Below are 14701 nucleotides of genomic sequence, written 5' to 3' on the forward strand. Positions count from 1 at the left end.
TCAGTGTGTCGGTACGTAGTAGGTCGGTGTATGCAATATTGTGTATGCATATAACAAGGACCTAGACGTATTTCTGAACACCCGAAATAAAGATTTTTTGGCCACAATCTGCAGGGATAGGCGAGCGGGCTCCTGCCCGCGGGTGTCAGGTTGTGCGCAGCTGGGACCGCGGCCGGGTTTGTGCAGCGGCGGACTAACGGCAGCCTTGAGACCACCGAAAGCGTCCCTCCGAGCCTTCCCCGCCCGCGCCGCCTTCCCACCGGCACGCTCCGGCCAACGCCTGGGTCCGCCGTTATAAATCACGGTCTGGCCGGACCCAGGGCCCGGGTGTGGCCTCCGCCCCTCTGCGCCCCGCTCCTGAGGATGCTCACCTCTAACTGAGGTGTGCTGTACCGCGCTGCGGGTGCCCAGGGTGTATAGATCTTTGCAGGTACGGGCCGTAATGCTTTAAGACTCTCCTCAATGCCTAGCAAAATTCATCTGCATGTTTCAGCGTTCAGTTCAAAATTATTGTTGTTAGTTGACTTGGATACATAGGTTTAAATACATGTGGACTTTTGCCTTTAATGAAAGGTGTTTGGGGAGAGAGAAGGCAAGTTATGGCAAGAGTATGGATGGTGCAGTACTACTATCAAATAACAAAGGACAGTAGGAGAGAGAAATGTACAGTATTATATAATGCAAGGCAAATCTTTTGGCCTTTGCCCAAGAGCAAGTTATGTTAGGATTAAAATACCCATGATGCCATTATTTTTATTACCCATATTATTAGTCTTCAACAGCTCAGTAAAAATATGTTTGCTAAGAGAAAAATACTAAATATACCATTGGGTGAAAGTAAAGCGATAGAGTGTTTCATCTGAATTTACAACTGACTAAGATCCACCCGTATGAACAGCAGCAAATTTTGGCAAAAATTTGGCAAGGTCTTTACCTCCCTCAGATTTCAAGAATATATTTCAATAAGAACAAACAAAGACAAAGAAGATGGAAGTCCAAGTCAAGCCTTGAAACAAAACAGCATTCAGAATAAACGCTTGCAATGTCAAATATTCAGAATAAATATCATCTTTAAATCTGGCTGTGCAGCTTCTGAGTAGTCATTCTGACACAGTCTTTACTTCTGTCACCACATACTATTATTTGCTGCAGAAATGCAGGCGAGGGTGTCTGACCTCTGTATTTCACTTTCACGTCTGGTAGTCTGATGTATATTGCCCCATTATTTTGAGATGTATACACACCATGCATATACACACATCTCATGTAAGGAGTTCTTCCCATTCCCCTAAAATTTACCTTGACATGATCCATCTCTGCTACTTCCTTTTGAGATAAGCTGACTTGCACAGAACATAGACAAGGACACGTCTCATCTTTCCAAAGCAGTTTGACCTTCAGATAATCTTCCTACCAAATTCTTGTAATTTTTCTCCTGATAACTAAGGCTCAGTCCTTGAATTTGGCCGTTGAGACACTGTTCCTCAGTGGTTTTTTTGTTGCTGTAAAGATTGCAGAATGAAAGAAACAAAATTAAGATGATAAATAGTCAGTTTTCATACACTATTCTTTCCTTTAGCGCTCTGCTGCTTAGTTGGTAACAAGATTCTAGCCTTTAACATGATAGCAGAGCTGTTCCACTGGCAGTGTTATTGGCAGATATTAGAACTGTAAATACCTGCAGAACAACTTCTGCTGATACAGTATAGTGCATGTGATTGGTCTGCTCCAACATGAGGTACGAGAAATGTGTTTTGACTCTCCACTGGGCAGGAGTGAGAAACTGAGACAATAATGTTCAGAGATAAATAATCTTAGCTCAAGGTTTATATTTTTGCAAACAGAGAAGGACTTGTGGGTGATGTGATGGCTGGAGGCCGCCTTGGGCACAGAGGTACTGAAACAATAGAGTTTTCAGTTCTCAGAGAAGTAAGGAGGGGGGTCAGCAGAACTGCTACCTTGGTCTTCTGGAGGGCAGGCTTTGGTCTGTTTAAGGGTCCTGTTGACAGTGTCCTTGGGAGGCAGCCCTGAAGGGTAAAGGAATCCGGGAAGGCTGGACATTCTCCAAGAAGGAGATCTCAAAGGCACAGGAGCAGGCTGTCACCATGGGCTGAAAGAGTAAGCTTTTGCTAGCACTCAGGGAAAAAAAAGAAAGAGTTTATGACATTTGGAAGAAGAGTCCAGCAACTCAGGAGGGCTACGAGGATGTCATGAGGTTAAGCAGGGAGAAAATTAGAAGGGCCAAAGCCCCACTAGAACTTAATATGGCTACTGCCATAAAAAGACAATAAAAATGTTTCTATAAATACATTAGAGACAAAAAGAGGGCTAAAGAGAATCTCCATCCTTTATTGGATGTGGGGGAAACATAGTGACAACAGCTGAGCTGCTTAATGCCTTCTTTGCCTCAGTCTTTTATAATAAGACCAGTTGGTCTTGGGGTGCCCAGCCCCCTGAGCTGCAAGACAGGGTAAGGGAGCAGAACGAAGCCCGCATAATCCAAGGGAAAATGGTTAGCAACCTGCTACACCACTTAAGCACACACAAGGCTGTGGGGCTGGATGGGATCCACCCGAGACCACTGAGAGAGCTGGTGGAAGCGCTCCCTAGCCACTTCCAATCTTTTATCAGCAGTCCTGGCTAACTGAGGAAGTCTTCATTGTCTGGAGGTTAGCAGATGTGACACCCGTCTACAAGAAGGGCCGGAAGGAGGATCTGGGGAACTACAGGCCTGTCAGTCTGACCTCGGTGCTGGGGAAGTTTATGGAGCAGATCATCTTGGGTGCCATCACACAACACCTACAGGACAACCAGCCCAGACAGCATAGGTTCATGAAAGGCAAATACTGATTGACTAACCTGGTCTCCTTCTATGACCAGATGACCCACTTAGTGGATGAGAAAAAGGCTGTGGATGTTGTCTACCTGTTGTAAAACCTTTTACACTGTCTTGGGGCAGAGTGGCTGGAAAGCTGCCCAGCAGAAAAGGACCTGGGGGTGTTGGTCAACAGCCAGTTGAACATGAGCCAGCAGTGTTCCCAGGCGGCCGAGAAGGCCAACAGCATCCTGGCTTGTGCCAGGAATAGTGTGGCCAGCAGGAGCAGGGAAGTGATCGTGCCCCTGTACTCGGCACAGGTGAGGCCATACCTTGAGTATTGTGTTAGGTTTTGTGCCACTCACTGCAAGAAGGACATTGAGGTGCTAGAGCGTATCCAGAGAAGGGCAATGAAGCTGCTGAAGGGTCTGGAGAATAAGTCTTTTGGGGAGCTGCTGAAGGAACTGAGGTTGTTTAGCCTGGAGAAAAGTGGGCTGAGGAGAGACCTGATCACTTTCTACAGCTACCTGAAAGGAGGCTGTGGTGAGGTGGGTGTTGGTCTGTTCTCCCAAGTAACAAATGATAAGATGAGGAGATATGGCCTGAAGTTGCATCAGGGGAGGTTTAGATTGGATATGAGGAAAAAAGGCTTCACCAGAAGCATTGCCAAACACTGAAACAGGCTGCCCAGGGAAGTGATAGAGTCACTATCCCTGGAGGTATTTAAAAGACATGCAGATGTGGTGCCTGGGGACGTAGCTTAGCAGTGGACTTCACAGTGTTAGGTTAATGGTTGGACTCGATTTTCTTAAGCGTCTTTTCCAACCAAAATGGTTCTGTGATTCCAAGGTTTTGTTTTATCTCAGTTGTAAATGCTGTTTAGGAGCTGAGACTGTGTTCATAGCCTGTTCATAGACATTGCAAATCTAAACTTACCTGTGAAAGTCGTTGACTGGTTATGCTCCATTTGTCACAGAGCTATACCAGCAAATCCTTTCTGCTCTTCTAATTAAATATTTTCTGGCATGTGAGGAAAGAGCATTCCCTGTCCTCCCACACCACTCCCTTCTTGCATTTGATGTGGCGATGCTGCAAACTTAAGTGTAGATCAAGCACAAAAAATAAAAGAATTTCATGATGGGTGTCGTAAAGAATGTTTACATCGTGATTTATTTGTGTTCTCAGTAGCACAGTATAAATATGTCAGGTAAAATTGCATGAAAAATATGTTATTAACTAGATGCTGTGTTTGAATAGACAAAGTAAGGATCCCCAGGTGCATGCTTGAATATATATGCTAGTTACCCAGTGTACGGATAATCTAATTGAGTTCAAAGCAAATACATTATGTTCATCTCCGCTGAAGATGATTAACTACTTCTGAGATTATTAATCACCAAGGATGGTTCTCTTACTCAGCCTTCTGAGTAGCCTGAACAGGAGAAGTTGGGGGAGGGATGTTTTTTGGTTTTCTTCAAAGCTCTTTCATCCCCCAAGCCCTCTGCCTAAAAGCCAGGCAAAGCAAGCAGAACTTGTAGGAGACTGAAATAACATTGAGGGTATGGCAATATTCAAAAAAGGGACAAGTTATCCCATTAGAGATAACTAGTTATTAAATTAATCTGATATAGAATTTATAGTAGAATTGATAGTAGACGCAGTAAACTTGAACTTTTCCAAGTTACTTCAGCTAGTAAAAGAAACTCTGGATTTAAAAGTACCACCTAAAATATTTATTACACTCACTAAGAATGATTGCTGGCTGGGGTCAATCCACAATAGGGTAAAACACGAACTCACTGTCAGTAGAATTACAGATAGCACAAAGTTCTGTGACATGATGACAATGGCAGAACAGTCACAAAAAAAAAAAAAAAAAAAAAAGAGAATTACCAGTTATTTCTTTTATCCAGTACAGAATTAAATGCAGTTTTGCAGTTAATGTTTCTTTTCTATAGCATTGCATTAAGACAAATATATTCTCTTTATCTGTGAAAAGACCAATTCTTGGTTTTAACATCTTACAATTTTCTGGATCCCTCAGAATTCTTATTTAGAGAAGTCTCTTTAGAAATGTTAACCCCTATAAGTTGTTTATGCCAGTCACCTTTCTCTCTAGAAGATGCAATTCAGTTGGTAGAGTGGCTTTTGATTATGACAGTAACATATTATCAGCATCTTACTTTTTTAAGCCTTGCAAACCAGGGATTTCTCCTAACAATTTCAATCCCCCTTACCAAATTTTTAAAGTAGTAAGTAGCTTCTAATTTCTACTTGCTGCTGCTCATTTTTTCTGCCTCCTCTGCCCATCTGTTATATTGATATTTTAATTTACTTAATTCCTCTCACCACTCAGCCAGGATCAGTATTTAGCAAATTCTGTCATTAATATGTAGAATCATGTATTTTGGTCATCTGATAAATGCTTTTAAAAGGTCACCTAGAAGCTGTCACAAAAGGTGGGGTTCAACTACCTACAAATAGTTGTAACAGCTTTCTTAGATATGCCAGGTGACTGAGCTGTCTGCAAAGGGCTGGGGTATGTGATGGGGGCATAGCTATGGCCTGTGGGAGCACCAGCTACTCCATGGCATCCTGCCTTTAGGCAGCTGAACGGTGGCCTGTAATGTATGGAGTGTCAGCAGATAATTATTTTGATATCAGTATTCTGTTATGTAGCTGTATGCTTTCTTTTGCAAAATCCTATTTGTTTCACTATTGTACTGCTTTTGGCTGGGATGGAATTAATTTTCTTCATAATAGCTTGTATGGGGCTACATTTTGAGTTTGTGCTGAAAACAGTGGTGATGGTACAGTCATGTTTTGATTGTTGCCAAGCTGTGCTTGCACAGAGTTAAGGCCTCTTCTGCTCCTCATACCCCCCATCAGTGAGTGGCTGGGGCGGCATAAGGAGCTGGGAGGGGACACAGCTGGGACAGCTGACCCCAACTGACTTAAGGGATATTCCATACCATATGACATCATGCTCAGGAGTAAAACTAGGGGGGGCTGATGCTCAGGGCCTGTCTGGGCATTGGTTGATTGATGGTGAGCAATTATTTTCATTTGCATCACTTGTCTTTCCTGGGTTTTATTTTCCTCTCTGTTTCCCCCGCCTCTTTTCCTTACAATTTATTTTATTGGTATTAGTATGAGTATCATTAGTATCATTACTATTATAATTTATTTTTAATTACTAAACTGTTGCTGTCTCAGCCCATGAGTTTGTTTCTCACTTTTCACCCTTCCAATTCATTCCCTATTCCACCAGGACTGCAGGGGATGGGGGAGAGTGAGTGGCTGTGTTGTGCTTAGTTGCTAGCCAGGATTAAACCATGACAACCATGTTTTCTATAAATATGTTCAGTATGTTTATTTCCCCTTCAAGTAGATTGTTCCTCCCAGTGGTTTTATGCTACCATCATAATGGTATATTTTGTACAGCTGGGCCACTGTCACAAAAGAGTTAGCTGACATTATGCGTATCAGAAATTATAATATTCCTGAAGTTGTCCCGTGTAATAAAATTTTTGAACACTGTAAGTAGGGAGGTGACAAGCCAATGACACTGTAAGGTTGCCGTGGAGGCCAAGGCACCAGGGAACACAGGGGGTCCCCATGGGGCAGGCAGGGCAGCACAGGGACTCACCAGCTGTGGCCAGAGGTAACCTTTACCCACATCCTAATTAACAACATTCTTTTCAAATATCTTTATTCCTTAAAGTTACATATTTTTGTCTAGACATCTAGCTGTTGCAATCAAGTAGGTCTTCAGAGTTCCCCAAGGATTTGCAATATTTGTAAGCAGCTAGTGAATGTCAAATTATTTCCATTGCTTTTACTCGTCCATCTGCAGTTGAAACTCATTTCTCTCAAAACACCATCCACTACAATGTTTTAACTGTGAAACAAATTTGATCTGATCAAGATGTATTTTCAAAAGGGGAATGGTGTGAGTACCATAAATAAACTTTAGTTTGTGTTTAGTAACAAAAATAGGCAAGACTTTTTAAATACAAGCATACTTATATACAGGGAGACCTTAGACCATTTTTCAAGATGGTAGACTTCTTTTTCCGATAGCCTGCAAGAGCCAAACAAATTTTAAATTACAACATTGAACGGTTAAGGGACAAAGAGGGAAGTGCAGGGTGCTTCTGGTCAATGCAAAGGTTTTAACACTGTGTGTCACTATTGCTTCATGCAAGGGAAACACTGTAATCACTGTACAAGTAGGATGAAATACAACATGACCAAATATCTGTATCAGCTGTGAAATCTTCACTGCATTAACATCAGAAGGAAGATATAACTAACAGTTCATTTCTTCATTGTCACTGCTTATATTTCATTAAATTAGAAGTCATAAAACCAGTAATGTTGGAAGCCCGAAAGCTACTACAAATAACATGATCTAGGAATTAAGCTGTAAAATCCCCATAATTTATGATAGTAAAGCTTTATTACATATATAGCAATAGAGTATGACATTTTTCAATGTTACATGTGTGCATATTTAAATAGGCCACAGAGACTGATGATGTAAGGTTAGGATGGTATTTAATTTTTGAGCTACAAAAGAAAACAAGAAATAATAATTTAAAAAATAGTTATGATATTGTATCTGGCCCTGATACCCATAAGTCATGTTCATCTGGGTTTCAGGGCTGACCTTTAGGAAGCTGGATCTGTAAGAAACTTTTGGCCGTATTGGCATAGCTTGTTCTATTTGATCCCACCAACAGTTCATAAAATTACCAGTTCATGAGAACAGGTTCTTAAATGATGAATTAGCTTTTAAATAGTGTGTTAGGGATGCCATGAAGAAATCGATGGAAGGAAGTAACAGAATTTCCACCTTGGGTTTAGCAACAGCATAAAGTAAGTACAAAATAGAGACCTAAAGATTTTCTTCATTAGTTTTTTTTTTTGTTTTTATTGATATTTTTACAACAATCTGTTCTAACATTCTCATCAAAATAAGCATGTGTATATGACAATTACAGTGTGGAAAACTTGCAACATTTTTATCAAGGCAGTACGTTATGGTATCTGCTTGGAAATGTGCTCATAAAAAACTCAAGAAAGATATAAGCCTCATTTTCTGAGGCACTTTATGTGCAGTTCAAGCTCTGAAAAGCTTGAAATCTATGGTGTGATACAATGGAAAGTTTGTAATGTGAAAGTAGTAACTCATTCTACGAATGAACATTTTCACTTCTGAGAACAGCAAGACGTAATGCCTGATGAACTTGTGATCTCTGTGTAAAAGGCACAATGACTTAATATCTATGTCCTGAGACACCCAGTGTTGACATGGCAGATTAAAGACTATGTCCTGTTTTCTGGTCATGTGCATATATTTAATCAAGTTTCATCTTTTCAGAATCTGTATAAAAATATAAGTCTGAGACACACCTCCAGAGTAAATTTATCTTCTGCCATCATGAGCAGTTACTTTGCACAATCCTGTTAACTACATTTATCAAGCTCCATTTTAAAGCCAATTATCTTTCATGGTCTCACCACACCCATGGAAAAGCTCTACTACAATCTTACTTTTTTCATGACTGGATATCACCCACCTATTTTCAGACTACATTTAGTCATGATCAGTTAAGCTCCCAATTTCACCCCTTTATGGTTAGTTTATACCAGAACTGCAACTTAGTTTGCGAAGGTCTGTGATCAGCATAACCTTTTTCTTTTGCCTTTATTGTATCAACTGTTTTGCAGTTGCTTTTATCTCAGTGCAAGCTAAAACAACACCGAAGAAACCTGAAAAACAGGAAGTCTAATTACTGTGACTATGCAACTTGTGTTGTTGGGGTGCTTGCCCATATGACTGATCAGCAGTTGGGTAACAGAATAAACAAGCAATATGTGTATATTCAAAGCACTAATGAGGTGTACACACTACATATATCATACTGATGCAATAAGGATTTGCAGACCAGCTGTGAAAATAAAGAATTTAAGATACACAGCATGAGTTGATCACACCAGACTGTAAAAGATTGAAGCCTGAGTGCCTGTTTCATGTATAAAGAGAATATTAATCAGATAAACACATAGAAACCTGTGTCTAACAGAGAGATGCAAGGTGCTGACAAATTGTGTGTAAATGGAAGCTGCAAATTTGGTTTGGACTCCTAGATTCCATTGCATGCTGTTTGGTCACCAACACTCAGTATTGTTTTTACTTTTCATACTCCCTGAAAAAAACCACTGAGTTTCAGACAGATTCTTTGGCTGAATGTCATACAAAATTCCTCTTGGGTAAGAGGAAGAAACTTTGGAACAGCAAGTACTAATATTTCTGCAATATAAAAGGCCAGCCCTGGAATACCTGAGTCAAGGTCGCAGAAACATTAGCAGAAGCCAGTGGAAGAGACAGAAGATCCTTTGCAGAGATGTGACCTTGAAGATCTTGCCTTTGTCCGTGTTATCTGAATGTCTACTCTGTAAGCTAACTTCCTTCTTAATTTTTCTCCTTCTGTTTATATAAAGCATTGTAGAAACCTAACAGAACTGCTGTCATGACTGAAATACAAATTTTGAAGGGTATGTGCTGTTAAAGAAAGAAAAATACATGTATAGAGTAAAGACTTTAGATAAGCCATAAAGCCTGTAATACATTACACAAAAATAAGAGTAAGCACAGGCCAACAGCATCCTGGCTTGTGTCAGGAATAGTGTGGCCAGCAGGAGTAGGGAAGTGATTGTGCCCCTGTACTGGGCACTGGTGAGGCTGCACCATGAACATTGTGTTCACTTTTGGGCCCCTCAGAACAGGAAGGAAATGGAGGTGCTGGAGTGTGTCCAGAGAAGGGCAATGAAGCTGGTGAAGGGTCTGGAGAGAAAGTTTTTTGGGAAGCTCTTGAGGGAGCTGGGGTGTTTAGCCTAGAGGAGGCTGAGGGGAGACCTTATCGCTCTCTACAACTACCTGAAATGAGGTTGTAGTGAGGTGGGTGTTGGTCTCTTCTCCCAAGTTACTAGTGATAGAACAAGAGGAAATGGCCTCAAGTTGCATCAGGGGAAGTTTAGATTGGATATTAGGAGAATTTCTTTACTGGAAGAGTGGTCAGGCATTGGAACAGGCTGCCCAGAGAGTGGTGGAGTCACCATCCCTGGAGGTATTCAAAAAACATGTGGACGTGGCACTTTAAGGCATTGTTTAAGAGGCATGGTGGTGTTGGGTTGATGGTTGAACTTGATGATCTTGGAGGTCTTTTCCAACCTTCATGATTCTATGATTCTACCTTTGGTACGTGAATTGGTTTTGGCTGGGATAGAGTTAAATTTCTTCCTGGCAGCTAGTATGGGGTTATGTTTTGGATTGTGACTAAAACAGCATTGATAACACAGAGATGTTTTCATTATTCCTGAGCAGTCCTTACACAGGGTCAAGGACTTTTCGGCTTCTCACCCACCCTACCAGCAAGCAGGCTGGGTGTGCACAAGGAGCTGGGAGGGGACACACCTGGGACAGCTGACCCCAACTGACCTAAGGGATATCCCATACCATATGACGTCACACCCAGCATATAAAAATGGGGTAAGAAGAAGGAAAGGTGGGATGTTCGGAGTTCTGGTATTTGTCTTCCCAATAACCATGAAGCGTGATGAAGCCCTGCTTTCCTGAAGATGGCTGCACACCTGCCTGCCAATCGGAAGGAGTGAATTCCTTATTCTGCTTTGCATGCACATTTACCTATTTAACTGTCTTTATCTGGACCCACAAGTTTGCTCGCTTTTACCCTTCTGATTCTCTCCCCCATCCCACTGCAGGGGGGGAGTGAGTGAGCGGCTGGGTGGGGCTGAGCTGCCGGCCGGGGTTAACCCACAACAGTACCCTTAGTCAACATGAGCATGAATGGGGTTCCCTAGTCTTCCAACCCTGTAGACCTGCAACGTTCATCAAGCTGCAAAGATTATACCAATATTAAACTATAAGGAACTGCTGGTGGAGAGCAGATCTCCTCATCTAGCAGACTAGACTGGGAAGACAGAATTAAAAAAAAAAAAAAAAGGCAATAGTAAAAGGGGCAGAATGGTCAAAAGTGCAAAGATAATGAAGGGATCAAAAAACTATAAGCCTGTTAAGACAGTGACCTGAGTTACCCAGAATTTTGAAAAGGATCTACCCACATTTTTTTCTTCTAAAAACACCTAAAGTTTTGTAACTCTACAGCTGTATTTTACCGGGACTCGGACAAGAGCAACAAACTTTTTGGGCAGAGAAAACTAAGACCAGCTGGATGAGAGCTAAAAATGTTGTGTGTTAGCTGGCAACGTGGCAATAAAAGAGAAGTACACTGTGCTGTACTGGATGAGCACTGGTATGGCACTTCAGGCATAGGAGTGAGGAAAAAGGGAAGGGAGGAAAGAGGAAAAAAGCAAAAGCGGATATCTTTCTTAGCCTCTAATTTTAAATTATGCTTCTGCAGTATTTTTTTCACTTTGCTTAGTTTTCCTGGCCCTGGAATAAAAACTGGGGTGAGCCTGTTTCTAGGACAAGTAGGAGGAGTGCAGGCAGAAAGGCATCGCAGTCTCTTGTGCTGTATGCTGACTGAAATGGTGAACCTTGTAATAATGCAAAGAAGCGCTCCAGAAGGCTACTTAGAACAGCTATTGAACACCTAAGAGCTCTGTTTAGTTTACAAGTTTATCCATAGTATAAGGAGATTAATAAAGGGAGTATGGGAGAGACTAAAAGAAGTTATAGATCTTTTCTAATATGAAAGGCTGAAGCAGAAATAGGAAAAGAATGTTTGGAAACTGGTGAGATGGGGCCAGCTCTTACAGTAGGCCCAGAGAAGAAACAGAATTTGGGGGGACTAATGTCTCATGGCCCATATCCTGAAAACCTAGTTGGGATTCAAATCTCAGTCTGTGCAGTGTGGGAATTTCATATTTCAGTATGTTCTTCAGGATTAGTTGGAGAAATTGGGGAGACAATTTTTGCAGTCATTATATGTTTGATGAATTATAATCATAAATTTTGTAAAGATAATGTTCTGCAAAGAAGTGGTTCTTTGGAGGGTGGGAGGAATCACTTTAAAGGATAAGTTCCCCAACACAGAGGCTGCATATGAAAGTATAAAAGAATATTCCAGCATAGAGAAGAGAGAAGACTTTCTCTGAGATCAGAGAGCTCACACCTAGTAACAGATTTCAGTTTTAGAAACAGCACAAGCAAGAAGTGAAACATCAAGTCTCTGAGGACATAATCTAGAATTCGACTTTTCCTTCATAGGATATTAAGGAATATAAAAAGCCTGCCTAATTTTAACTGACTTGCATGCTTGTTTGGAAACATCAGTCAGGATCTGGCTGCTCTTGACTTGTTTTTTGTTGGCTGGCATTCTGATGTGTTTGCACTGGATACAATATGTACTTATTATCGTATCATATCTTGCCAGTAAAGTAAGATAGCAGCAGTGGTTCACATTATGAAACAAATATTTTGGGGAAAATATAAATATCTGATTTTGCACTCTAACAAGGAATTTAAAAAAAAATCTGGTCTCAGTGTTTAAATGAAAGACTTGGCTGCTTATCTATACCTTTACAGACCTAGTCTTCATTTCAACTATTGTACTGTCTAATTCATTATGTGATCCTTATGGCTGTATACAGTAGGTCATCTCAATTTCAGGGCATTGTGGAGGAAAAGGTAAGTTAAGGTTACTGCTCTGCTGAATACTTGGGTAGTCACAGAATCACAGAATCCCAGGTTGGAAGGGACCTCAGGGATCATCTAGTCCAATCTTTCTAGGAAGAGCTCAGTCTAGACAAGATGGCCCAGCACCCTGTCCAGACGACTCTTGAAGGTGTCCAACGTGGCCGAGTCAACCACTTCCCTGGGAAGATTATTCCAATGGTTGACTCTCCTCACTGTGAAAAATTTCCCTCTCATGTCCGATCGGAATCTCCCCAAGAGCAACTTGTGTCCATTCCCCCTTGTCCTCTCCACGGGACTCCTCGTAAAAAGGGAGTCTCCATCTTCTTTGTAGCTACCCCTTAGTCCATACTGTACAATGTATCTGTTTGCTGGGGTAAATTACCTTTTCTAATTTGTTCTACAGATATAATAATCTGATATTGAAATTCTGTCTTAAAGTTCTACTTTGTTGGAAGGGAAGAGAAAAATCTATAAATATGACATAATTTCAACCTACTTAATAGTAATAGTTTACACTCTGCTTCTACAGTGACCTGCCTATGTGTTTGACAACATGCAGTATGCATACTCCCAATTGTTTAGCAGTTAGGGTCTCTAGTATGGCTATAGTCTTAACCACTTATCTCTCATTACAACAAGGGAAATAGTTGGATGTTTTCACTAATGTTTAGCCGAAAATAACGGCTAGGTGTGTTTAGGTAGTGGTAAGACTATTCCCTAAGGTAGAACACAACCTCTCAAGATCCCCTTCCATCTTAGGCAAGGGATCAGTCCCTTATCTGGCAGACCACAGAAGCAGTGTTTTGTTTGTTTGAGATGATGATCTACTCAGCAATTACAAAAACCCTCGAACTGGTAAACATGAAACATGGTCTGCCTGAAGATGGCAGTATTTGATCTGGAAGAATAAATCCTGGCAAGAACTGCAGCTTGGATCCTGTTTTATTATTCATTGTACCACAGCACCTAAGTGACAGGCTGTCAATAATTAAAGGGAGGGTAGGAGAAGAGAGGGCACATGTTTCACAGTCTTCTGACCTGCCATAATTTTTTCTTCTCTCTCAGCATAAAGATTATCTAGTAAGCGTGTAGTAATAACCTATTTACAGGCATTACAACAGCTGCATTCCAGTCTCCAGCATCCCTTTCCTAGGAAATCCTTAATTTCAGGTGTTTTTGGTTTTTTAATCATTTGCCAATTAAGATTTTTTCCTATAATGAAGTGACAATGCTAAATGTCAGCACTGTATTGCTTCCATTTCACAATTTAAGTGTTTGAGAACACATTGAATTTACAGTAATAAAAACCATTTTGTATCCATATATTTAAAGATTAGCTGTGAAATACCATGTTTAAATCAAAATTATATGCAACTCTGAAGGGCCTACCACCTTAGGAGAAAATAAAGTTTGTCACTTAATAAGTATTCACTCTAGATTTTGTCTTTGAAAGGGATTTGAAGATCCCTTTCTCCTGCATACACCAGGGTAGGTAGGGTGATATTCTGCACTAAGTCAGGCATGTAAGCATACCATTTACCTCTATAATTACTTTCAAAAGCTCAGTGGCTTGCTTACTTTACCTCAGTCTATATAGTCCCCACAACTAACACTTAAATCAAGGAGTTCCTGTAAACAGTGAGATGCAAAGGACTGATGAGGGAAGCATCATACCTGCAGATTCTCATGTCCCAGTCCAAGTGACTGGTGTGCATTTACAATTGGATTGGGCAGAGATAGCCTTTGGCAAGTCTAGATCAATGCTTAAATTTTGCAAGGCTTTTGCTAGACACCAGAACTGTTACACAGTACTCCAGAAATTGGGCTGCCTTTTTTTTTTTTTTTGGCAGGATTTTTGGTTTGTGTTTGGTTTTTGGCTGAAGGGGTCACAGGCATTCCAAGGACACAAAGAAAAAGAAAGGAGAAGCTGTACGGGGAAGTCCTTAATGCATAGAAACATGACAATTTAAGTAGTTGGTGATTTTAACTGGGATCATTATTTCTAATCAAGGCTTGTCAGCAGATTTCACTTCATTTAATTTGTGTTGGAGACTGATCTTGGAAGGATTTATAATAAAACCAATCACAGTAATTTAAAAGTTTTACAAGAGATAGGAAGAATTCTAAAAAAAACCAGGAGGTGTTTTAAAGCATGGCTTCCAAACAGGATTCATACATGTCCCTTCAAGTACAAACAA

The sequence above is a fragment of the Phalacrocorax carbo genome, chromosome Z (assembly GCF_963921805.1).
Source record: "Phalacrocorax carbo chromosome Z, bPhaCar2.1, whole genome shotgun sequence".
Lineage (NCBI taxonomy): Eukaryota > Metazoa > Chordata > Aves > Suliformes > Phalacrocoracidae > Phalacrocorax > Phalacrocorax carbo.